The following is a 12,455-nucleotide window of genomic DNA, read 5'->3' on the forward strand; positions in this document are numbered from 1 at the left end:
GCATCATAGCCCTCAGAGGCCAGGAGAAAAGTAGCAAATATTTTTCAAGAGTTAAAAGAAATGTCAACCCAGAATCCTATACTCAGAGAAAATATCCCAGAAGAACTAAGGGAAAATCAAGACATTCTCAGACAAAAGAAAACCAACACAATTTGTGGCCAGCAGACTCCCCTCCCCCCCAAAATCCCCAGCTAAACAAATTCTATAAACAGAAAGAAAATGATAAAAACATGGAAACTTGGAATATCAGAAAAGAAGAAAGAACAAGGTAAGCAAAAATATGGGCAGACACATAGGATTTCCCTCTCCTTGAGTTTTCAAAATAATACGTGCAGGTTGAAGAAAAAATTATAACACTGATGTTGTTGAAATATTATTTAAAGAAAATATTTAAGACAATTATAAATGGGGTGAGGGTAAAGGTACATGAAAAAAGGTAAGGTTTGGGCTTCCCTGGTGGCACAGTAGTTGAGAGTCCGCCTGCTGATGCAGGGGACATGGGTTTGTGCTCTGTTCCGGGAAGATCCCACATGCCGCGGAGCGGCTAGGCCCACGAGCCATGGCTGCTGAGCCTGCGCGTCTGGAGCCTGTGCTCCACAACGGGAGAGGCCACAGCAGTGAGAGGCCCGCGTACCGCAAAAAAAAAAGGTAAGGTTTACATATTTGAACTGATAAAATGATAACATCAACAGACTATGATATGTATATATGATGTTATGTATACATAATGTAATGCAACCACTACATATGCAAACATATGGACTAAAAAACACTATATATAAGTCAAAACGGAATTCTAAAGAATGTTCAAATAACCCACAGGAATGCAGGAAAAAGAAAATAGAGAAATGAAAAAGAGAAAAAACAATAAACAAATAAAATGGCAGACTTAAGCATATCAATAATTACATGAAATGTAAATGGTCCATCTACACCAATTATTAAGACAGAGATTTGGTAGAAATGCATTTAAAACATAACCTAAGTTTATGCTGTCTTTATGAAACTCACTTCAAATATAAAAATAGGGCTTCCCTGGTGGCGCAGTGGTTGAGAGTCCACCTGCCAATGCAGGGGACACGGGTTCGTGCCCTGGTCCGGGAAGATCCCACATGCCGCGGAGCGGCTAGGCCCATGAGCCATGGCCACTGAGCCTGTGTGTCTAGAGCCTGTGCTCCACAACGGGAGAGGCCACAACAGTGAGAGGTCCGTGTACCAAAAAAAAAAAATATATATATATATATATATATAAATATAAATATAGGGAGGTTGAAAGTTAAGGGATGGAAAAAATATATCAAGCAAAGTATACAAAAGGAAAGCATGATGGTTATATTAACATCAGATAACGCAAAAGAAAATTATCAGGGACAAAGAGGGATAATACATAATGAAAGCAGGGTCAAATTACCAAGAAGGCAAAACAATCCTAAATGTGTATGTACTAAACAGAGCTGTAAAAATGTGAAGGATAAACTTACAGAACTGAAAGGAGAAACAGACAAATCCACAATAGTTGGAGACTTAAACATCCCCCTCTTAACAACTGATAGAACATGTAAGAACTCAACATCACCACCACCAACCACAGAATCTAACTGACATTTATAGAACAATCCACTAAACAACAGCAGAATATACATTCTTTTCAAGTGTCCACAGAATATAAGCCAAAATAAGACTATGCCCTGGGCCATAAAGTAAATTACAACAATTTTTTAAAAACTGAAATTACAAAGAGTACTTTCTCTGACCATAATACAATCAAACTAGAAATCAATAACTAAAAGGTAACAAAAAGATGAAAAAAATCACTTGAAAACTAAATGATATACTTCTCAATAGAAATTTTATAATACATGGAACAGAATAAAAATTAAAATACAAAATATCAAAGTTTGTGGGTCATAATTAGGAAAAAGAAAAGTCTTAAATCAGTAATCTAAGTTCCTACTTCAAAAAGCTAGAAAAAGTAAAATAAACTCAAAGCAAGCAGAAGATAATAAAGAGCACAAATCAATGAGACTGAATAAAGAAAAACAGAGAAATCAAAGAAATAAAGATTTCTTTCAAGAGGACAATAAAATTGACAAGCCTGACAAAATAAAAAGGAGAGAAAACACAAATTACCAATATCAGTAATGAAATCGGCTATCACTGCAGACCCTGAAGACATCTAAAGGATCATAAGGGAGTACTAAGAACAATCCTACACACATTAATTTGACAATTTAGATGAAATGAACCGATTCTTCAAAAAACTAGCATGACTCATCTTGTATATAACAGATAAACTGAATGGCCATATAATTATTAAGGAAACTGATTTCATAATTCAAAACCCTCTGAAAGAGAAACCTCCAGGCCCAGATGGTTTTGCTGGAAAATTCTACCAAAGGTTTAAAGAAGAATTAACACCAATTCTATACACTCTCTATCAGAAAACAGAAGAGGAGGGAACACATCACAATTCATTTTATGAAAGTAGTATCACCAGTAGTACCAAAAACTACTGTGTCACTAGAGAGTGACAAAAAAGATAGTGTCAAAAAAGAAACCTATGGACCAATATCTGTCAGGAAAATAGACATAAACCTCCTTAACAAAATATTAGCAAACAGAACTCAGTGATACATAAAAAAAAATTATATACCATGACTGAGTGGGATTTATTCCAGGATGCAAAGTTGGTTCAGTATTTGAAAATCAATCCATGTAATCTACCACCATAACAGGCTAAAGAAGAAAAATCACATGAGCCTATTTATTGATGTAAAAAAAGTGTCTGACAAAATTTAACACATATTCATGACAAAATTTTCAGAAAAACAGGGAATAGGAACTTTAACTTGATAAAGAGCACCTACAAAAAATCTACAGCTAACATATTTAATGATGAAAGACCGAACGCTTCCCCTCTAAGATCAGGAACAAGGCAAGGATATAGGCTCTCACCACTCTTATGTAACACATGCTGGAAGTTCTAGCCAGTGCAATAAACAAGAAAAGGAAATAACGGACATATAGATTAGAAAGAAAGAAAGAAACTTTCTCCATGATTGTTTACAAAGAAAATCCCAAGGAATCTAAAAACAAAAGAACAAAAAAAACCTTCCAGAAATTTCGAGTTCAGGAAAGTCACAGGATGGAAGATTAACATACAAAAATCGACTGTATTTCTATACGCTGGCAATAAATGCACGGAAATAATTTTAAATGCAATACCATTTGCACTGCACCCCAAAAAAGAGAAAATAGATATACAGATGTAAATCTAATAAAACAAATCTCGGCAAATATCACAGGTTAGCTGCAAAGATCAAATGAGCAATGTGTAAGTAAACTGTTGGTAAAATGTAAAATATTATAGGATTTGTAAGGTGTATCATATCCATGCCTCCCTTATCTAAGGAAGATGGTGCTTTTCAGCCTGCTGCAGCTCAGTTATCTGGAAAGATATTCAACAATGTCACTCAGGACAGTCTCCTAAGCTGTCCTTATAAATTAACTAAAATATAGGGATTAAGTAAATTAGGCTCCATTACCCAAATTAATTATGACAGCAGGCTATAGTTTCTCTTTACTCATTGTGGATACCGAGAATTACACTTGAATCAAGGCACAAAATGAAGGAATGTTATCGGCTCCAAGCAAGAATTAGAATTCTATTTATAAAACTGAGATATGACTAAGAATGTTAACTGTGGTGTCTAAGTCATCTCTAAAATGGAATGGTGGGTGATATGAGGATTCTTAATTTTTCAATATTCATTTTTGTCTTTCAATAAGCATTTAATAAAAATGGTAAGTTTATTTTCTAATTAAGGCTTGTATAATTCAGCAGGCACTTTAAAATGGAGAAATTGAGTAAACTGTATACTGTTCTTAGCTTGATACTCACTGAATACAAAATGTTTTACAAATAATATATCTCAATATTAAACACTATCTTGCAATATAAAAACTAGACACTTCAAGTGGTTATGTTCACAGTCATGTGTCAACCAAACTACAAATTACATTAATTGTACAATTTTTAAAAATATGTAAATATACAATAAATGCACAGTTTGCAATAAAAATACACACATTGCCAAACACTGGCTACCATGACTGATGGGGAGCAAAGTACATATGCCATTCAATTATTTAAAAAATAAGACAAAAATACTTCCTTGTTGGGCTTCCCCGGTGGCGCAGTGGTTGAGAGTCCGCCTGCCGATGCAGGGGACATGGGCTTGTGCCCCGGTCTGAGAAGATCCCACGTGTCGTGGAGTGGCTGGGCCCATGAGCCATGGCTGCTGAGCCTGTGCGTCCGGAGCCTGTGCTCCGCAATGGGAGAGGCCGCAACAGTGAGAGGCCCGCGTACCGCAAAAAAAAAAAAAAAAAAAAAAAACTTCCTTGTCAACTACCCCTTACTTTATAGGTATATCATTCCAGTCACTCAATGGTCTATGCACCATAAATGATGGCAACAGGTTACTGACATAATAAGGACTTTAAAATAACTTCTGGTTATTAAAGACCACAGAGATGAAGTAAATATGATTCTCTCATTACAGAGTTAAAGAATCCTTGTTAGGACTTCCCTGGTGGCGCAGTGGTTAAGAATCCACCTGCCAATGCACGGGACACGGGTTCAAGCCCTGATCCAGGAAGATCCCACATGCTGCGGAGCAGCTAAGCTCGTGCGCCAGAACTACTGAGCCTGTGCTCTCTAGAGCCCATGTGCCGCAACTACTGAGCCCATGAGCAGCAACTACTGAAACCCGTGTGCTCTAGGGTCCGCGTGCTGCAACTACTGAGCCCATGAGCAGCAACTACTGAAACCCATGTACTCTAGAGCCCGTGAGCCACAACTACCAAGCCTGAGCACCACAACTACTGAAGCCCACGTTCTAGAGCCTGCGTGCCACAACTACTGAGCCCACGAGCCGCAAATGCTGAAACTGGTGTGCTCTAGGGCCCATGTGCTACAACTACTGAAGCCCGTGTGCCCAGAGCCTGTGCTCTGCAACAAGAGAAGCCACCACAATGAGAAGCTTGAGCACCACAACGAAGAGCAGTCCCCACTCACCACAACTAGAGAAAGCCCACGCGCAGCAACAAAGACCCAACACAGCCAAAAATAAATAAATAGATAAATAATTTTTAAAAAATCCTTGTTAAAAGAGATACTAGTAACTACTACAACCCTTCCACTTTACAGAGACGGAAAATTGCCACAACCACAGAAATCAACTGAGCAAATAAACAGGAAAGTCAGGACTTGAATTCAGGTCTCCTGATTCCCAGATTGGTGTTCTTTACCTCTCGGTAATACCAAAAGAGAAACACCTCTGGGAGTAGACATTAAAGTGTCTTTTTCGCCATTTTAATTTTCAACTAGACTCAGAAAGTTTATTTGTGGGGCTACTATCCTATGCAGGTTTTATAATATACAACACCAAGGCATATTAAGTTTGTAATGGCTGACAAGTAATCATAAAAAAACAAGACATAGAATCCCTTGATTTCTTCTTTCATTAGGGTACAGTACTTACCATTATTTTTATAAGCATATATTTATCAAGAGAATATTTATTATACATAAGAGGCAGAAGAAACCCCTGGGAACAGGTTTTGCTAGCTTTTCTTCCATACCTACAAAAAGACTGACAGATAAGAATAAATAAGCTACCAGCAAACATCTGCAGCATTAGCAGCATTATTTACAACAGGTACAAAGTGAAAACAACTCAAATGTCCACCAACTGATGAATGGATAGACAAAATTTGTTTGAAAGAAGCCAGTTGCAAAGATCACATATTGTATGATTCCACTGATATGAAATGTTCAGAACAGGCAAATCCAGAATCAGAAAGATTAGTGGTTGCCAGTGACTGGAAGGAGTGGGGAATGGGAGTGACTGTTAATGGGCATGGTGTTTCTTATGGGGTGATGATAATCTCTAAAATCAGACAGTGGTTAACAGTTGCTCAACTCTGTGAATATACAGTTGACCTTTGAGCAATTCAGGGGGTTAGGGGTGCTGACCCTCTGCACACTGGAAAATCCACATATAACTTTGCAGTTGGCCCTCTACATGCATGGTTCTGCACCTGTGGATTCAACCAACTACAGATTGTGTAGTATTGTAGCACACACTTAGTGAAAAAAATTCGTGTATAAATGAACCCATACAGTTCAAACCCGTGTTGTTCAAGGGTCAACTGTACTAAAAAACACTGATTTATACACTTTAAAAGGATGAATTTTAAAACAGGGGAGGGGAGTAAAAGCAAGAAATCTCAGAAAATAAACAGCCATATATATATATTTTTTGCGGTACGCGGGCCTCTCACTGTTGTGGCCTCTCCCGTTGCGGAGCACAGGCTCCGGACACGCAGGCTCAGCGGCCATGGCTCACGGGCCCAGCCACTCCGCCAACAGCCATATTTTTGAACAGTTTCCTAAAACAAAAGAAGAGGGAGCACTAGAGCCATAAATTAGAAAATCTTAAACTCCCTTTCTAAACGTTTAGAAAAACCAATTTCACAGAAAAATGAGCAATAGAAAAAGAGTAAGGCAAAATCCCATATAAAGTTATTAAATAAAAAATAGAGAGAATAAGGAATAGAATAACATTCCTACTAATGGTGAAACCTTGCCAAATATGTCCACCATGCACACACACAAAAAGATGAAAATTACGAGATATGAAAGAACATAAATCAGAATGAATGAACACTCAAAAGGGAGGTGGTGGAACACAGAAAAGAATCAGACATAAAATAAATCATTTCAAAATGAAGTCTAAGACAGAAGGAATACAAGAGTCACCATACACAGGACCTTATGCTTTAAAAGAAATAAACAATGAAAATAAACTTATAGAACAAGAAGAAATGAAGAAAGATGAAAAGGATTCAAGAGAAGGCAAGAAACACAGAAGAAAGGCAAAGAACACCCAACATGTGTACAAGAAGAGTCCCCACAAAAAAAGAAAGCCAAAGCAAAAGAACACAATAAAAAAAAACTATAATTCTAAAGAACTTGCCTAAAATTTTTAAAACTCTGCAATTTCAAATTGAAATAACACACCACATATCTGGGGAAATCAACTCAGAATGACAAACACTAAGACATATTCTAATAAACTATTGAACTTTAAAGGAGAAAAAAACAACCTTTGGACATCCAGATAAAAAGACCAAACGATTGGAATGGAAACAATTCTTTATTCCTGACAAAAATGGAGTCATATATTTAAGATACTCAAGGAAAGAAAATGTGAGCCAAAGATTTCGTATCTAGCTAATGACTTTCAAATATAAAAAGAGCAGACAAGCTGTCATCAACATGCAAAAATTGAGGGAATGGATATTGTTCCCATAACTCCTTAAGGAATCTAACTGAGGATAAGCTTTAAACAAGAAAACTGACTGGTGAGACAATATCAACAGACAGGTAGCAAGCATCAAATATTATTTAAATGTAGGGCTGAGACTAAATGAGGCATATAAAGAAGAGTATATAATAGTTATTTATGGAAAAAGTTTTTTTATTTTTATTGGAGTATAGTTGATTTACAATGTTGTGTTAATTTCAGGTGTACAGCAAAGTGAATCAGCTATACATACACATATAACCACTCTTTTTTTAGATTCTTTTCCGATATAGGCATTACAGAGTATTGAGTAGAGTTCCCTGTGCTATACAGCAGGTTCTTATTAGTCATCTATTTTATATATAGTAGTGAATATATGTCAATCTCCCAATTTATCCCTTCCCCCCTTATCCCCTAGTAACCTATTTATGGAAAAAGTTTTATAAACTGCTTTTAGTAACCATATTGTATGGCATTACACTAATGTTATCCCCAGAAGATTCTGTGTAAAATGTGGGAGAAAACAAATTATTAAATGATAGTCTATTTCTATGTGTTTCTGAGAGAGACTTCTCGGAGCAGAATAAAAGAAAGCAAGCTTTAAGTTAAAAGAGGTTAAGTAATTATCCTCAAGCCCTAAATTTGATTAGGAAGTATCAGCATGAACTCATTAAGGCATTCAATCTTAAAAAATATACAAACACAAATCTACACATATATATTTCTAGTAATTGAAAAGAACTAGAAATAATGACCAACTGGATAGTAAACAGCACAACTAAAAACTCAGACTTTGGTTTTGAAATTCCATTTCCTACCAAAAGAAATCAGGATTCTTTTTTTGAGAAATAACTAAATTCAGGTCTGTGGCAGGAAGTGTATAAGATGAGCCTATCTTGTCATACCAGTTATCAAGACGTTATCAAAGACTACCAGGGTTGTGTCAAAAAGACCTGAACACCAACTTGAAGATGCTTCTACCAAAGTTGGGAAAATACTCAGATCGAAACACATTAAAAAATGTTTAAATCTGTACGTTTATAATGATATATATATACATATATATATATATATGTATGTGTGTGTGTATGTATATATATGAAAAATATTGGTCACCTTTGGAGGATCCTAGATTGCCAATTTTTTATTTTGTAAACTGGTAAATAAAGGGAAAGAACAAGTATTGAAATAAAACCTCAGTGCTGGTTAACCAAAGAATAAGGTAAAGTTTCTCTTAGGAATGTTAGAATTGAAATAACCCAATTCTGCAATTCCTAATAAAGTAAGGATATAGGCATTATGCATCAATGCCTGCTAATATCATATGATATGAAACAGGCAACGCCAAGAAGTACCACCACCTATATAGCAGTCTTGCCAAAAATAACAACTGAATCTAATTAAGCATGTGGATAACTAACAATTTATAGGAAATACAGAGGAACCTGATAAATGACACCATGGAAAATCCAGTCTGTGTGAACATCTACAGGACAAGTGATTTGGTGGTTTCTTCAAACAACAAGGGGGAGTAAAGAGTTGGAGGAAAACTATAAATTAAGAGAAACTTAAAAAAGACATATATTAAAGAGGCAAAACTATAATTTCATTACTTGGATGATAAAAATTATACAGAAAAGTAAGGAAGTGATCGCTGTAAAAATCTGGAAGAATGGCTATTCTTGGGAGAGGGGGTCAAGAGAGGATTGTGTTTGGAAGCAGATGGGTATAGAGTATCTGAGGTAGTAAGTTCTAGTCTCCTGATATGAATGGTAGTTACAAGGGGGTCACCTTATAGGAATTCATTAAGCTCTCTATGTATTATATGGTTTTCTGAATTTGTGCTATATTTTAAAATAACAAAGATTAAAAAATAGATTTATAAATTAGAAATCCTTTTAAATTTATTAATCCTTATATTCTTAGATAAATGTACTACAGTTTATGAAAGGACAAGTCAAAAAGTTCTACAATCTCCAGATATGGAGAGAAATGCTTTAATAAGGTTAAAGTATAAACTGAGGAAAACTACAGTATATGAAGAGGTGCACTAAGCTGTAGTTTTACTATTGTAAAAAATGTTTCCTCCTCTAATGGTAGCAGCATTTTGCCTTGTCTATAAACTTGGGAGTTAGGGAGGAATAAAAATATAATGAGGGTTAATTGGAATCAGGTGATCTTTTAAAACCACAGAATGTTAAAGGCTTTTAATATTTTAAAATGCAGTCCTATTTAATCAGGAAAATCAAGGTACAAATTTCAGAGAGGTGGAAATTTTGATCTAGGACTTTCTCAGCAAAGGAAATTGATAGATGTAGTCAAGATTTAACTAAAGAGGAAAAAAGAATCTTAGAAAATCATAAAAGCCTTAGCAAGTCTAAATATAAGTAAAATCTATTCAAGTATCATTACAAAGACAGCATGAAATGATCTAACAGAAATTTGTGTGTTTGGAGGGAGCCCCAAGAACAGCCCCCATGCTCTCTCCTTTCCTTCTCCCAATTGTATGTAACAGTCATAGGAGGGAGAGCAACTCCTTCAATTTTAACTGTATCTAAAAACTGTTTATGGCAGAGGCTGGCTTTGATCACAACTTTTAACAGAAGAAAAAGTAAAGAGGGGCTAGAACAGAGGAAAAAAAGTGAAAAGAATGTAATGCATGTATCTTGTTCATGCTTCAGATTCAATACGTGTTAGTTGATAGAAAAGGGAACACGAAATTTAAAATTTCGGATCCAAGGTAATGACAAAATTCCTGGGTTCATATCAATAAGGCCTCTTATAAATATTGCTTATGTCACCTTAAATATCTCAAAATATAGTGAATTAGAAAATTAAAGCAGTATTAGACAACTACCATCATGAACTCCTCCTTAGTTGTTTCTTTCCTTCTAAATAAAAGTATGTTTGTACATTCAAATTTGTCCTTATCTCTACATTCACTTCTCTAATTAGTCTTCATTTTCTTCCCCTGACTTGTTGAGGTTTCTACCCTGTTTATCTCTACTTGACTGAGTTCCCAGCAACTGGAGATAAATAAAATATATCTTTATCAAAGCAGTTTAAGCAGTCACTTCTACAAAGTCTTAAAAAAACACAATGCGTTCTTTCCCTCAAAGAGAAAAGTGGGCTGAAGAAACACAAAAGCTTTGCAAGAAGAAAACGCAAAGAGGGATGTGTCCAGCCCTTCCTGAGTTAGTGGCATGACTGTGTTCATCAAGAAATGTTTATGGAGTGTTTCTTTGTGCCAGGCAACACAGTTTTACTTCCCTTCCCATATTCAAACTCCAGCTACTACTAAATGCAATTAAAATCAAAGTGACCATTTTTCCAATAGTTAAGGAAACCATCTTCTTCCTCTTCCCATGATTCTGTGAGCCCTTAAAATAAGTAAATCAGCTTTCTAGAAAATGTTATAGGCTCATCCCCAGGAAGAGGAACAACTTATTTATGTGGCAATTTACTATCTAGTCCATGTTTCTCTACTGGATGGGATTAATGTGCAAAGGTACCTATGAAAACGTGGTGTCTGAATCCTGTCTGCTTCACATCCCTACAAGAGCAGAGAATCCCACAGTCCAATGCAGACTCCTCTCTCTCAAAGTCTAGACATGAGGGTAAATTAGAAAATCCATTTTGACCTTGGATCCAAGAGATATTCTCCAGCTCAGCTTTACCAGTAATTAAACTAGTATTTTAAATCCTATCATATATTGTTCCTTTTTCAATTGGTTTAGAACTTATAGTGTAAAATGATCATCACCAAGCCACAGTACTGACCAGAAAATAAGGGAGTCTGGATTAAGATAAATGAGAGATTAAACAAAATGAAACAAAAAGGAACAAAAAAATCAAACATGCACACGCACAAACTTCTCTTTCTTTACCATGTCATCTAGACAGCTAGAGGTACCAGGAATTATGAGACTGGGTTTTCCTGTTATCTTATCACAGAGGGCAGGCAGTTTGGTAGTTCAGAATCACAAAAATAATGTAACCTCCACAGGCGTCCCCCACCCCCACAAAAAAAATCAGCCAGAAGTTATGATCTTCTCGATCTAATAAACAGCAACGTAAAATCTTCAAGTAAAATTTTTAAATTATATAAGCGTACCTAATGCCAAAAAACATTATGAAGCAGCTTACAGAGGCATACAAAAAATAAAATTTATATAAACTTAAAATCCTCTCTTGCCCTGGTATAGATACTACAATCCTTTTATAATCATCTGTTTTCACCTACCTTCTACACCTAGAAGTACTCAAAAGTATCTGGAAATCTCAAAAAAGAGGTTTAAGGTCCTCAAATAATTTAAGAACCGTTTCTAAAATGATCCTTAATAAATCACCTTCTTCTCTATCAAAAGAGCGTAATCTATTCAGTCTGTTATTATTTCTGACAGTGGCACCAAAACAGACCCCTACTGGAGGCCTATAACCAGCCCCTGACATCCAAAACACAAACATTCCAACATTCTACTTTTCTATTTGACTATTCTCTTTTCTTTGGATTCTAATATCTAAAACTATTTCCTTAAATTATACTTAATCCACCAAATCATTGCTAAAACATCTGCATTAGTGAACTTGCTAAAGTACCTATTTCAGTACTTTTATAACCATATTAACTAAATCATTTTTTCAACAAATCAAATCCCAAGCCTCCTCTTTCCATATAATGTCCTGTTAGTGTTTTATCCTTCTTATATATATCTTTGTTATTTATTGAGTTCTGAAGCTACCAGGAAATCTACATGTCCTGGATAGGGGAAATATTTTTCCTCCTTGCCTCTATTTGTTCTGTACCATTTCCTCTGAGGCTTCTATTCATTCTTATTACTGCTGGTCTATCTAATCCCACAGTGTTTCTCCCAATTCTACTTCTTCCTAGCTGTCCATACATCCAATCTCTTGAAACCAACATGATAACTTTGATGTCAACCTTCATATATTTCTTCAGCTGTCAGTTCTTACAAAAGCTACCATTCCATGAATATTCCAAACATCATCAGTTAACAACTCTGCTTTAACGTCAATCAATTTCTAATATGAAAACATGCTTGTTTTCATCCTACAGATAAGTAA

The 12,455-nt window shown here is 35.7% G+C and overlaps 1 protein-coding gene across 3 annotated transcripts in view; it reads right to left on the minus strand.

Annotated features, from left to right (window-relative positions):
• SLAIN2 (SLAIN motif family member 2) overlaps positions 1 to 12,455 on the minus strand; it is an 80,297-nt gene that overhangs the window by 13,925 nt on the left and 53,917 nt on the right. The window lies entirely within an intron of this gene.

This window comes from Grampus griseus, assembly GCF_964374135.1.
Source record: "Grampus griseus genome assembly, chromosome: 4".
Lineage (NCBI taxonomy): Eukaryota > Metazoa > Chordata > Mammalia > Artiodactyla > Delphinidae > Grampus > Grampus griseus.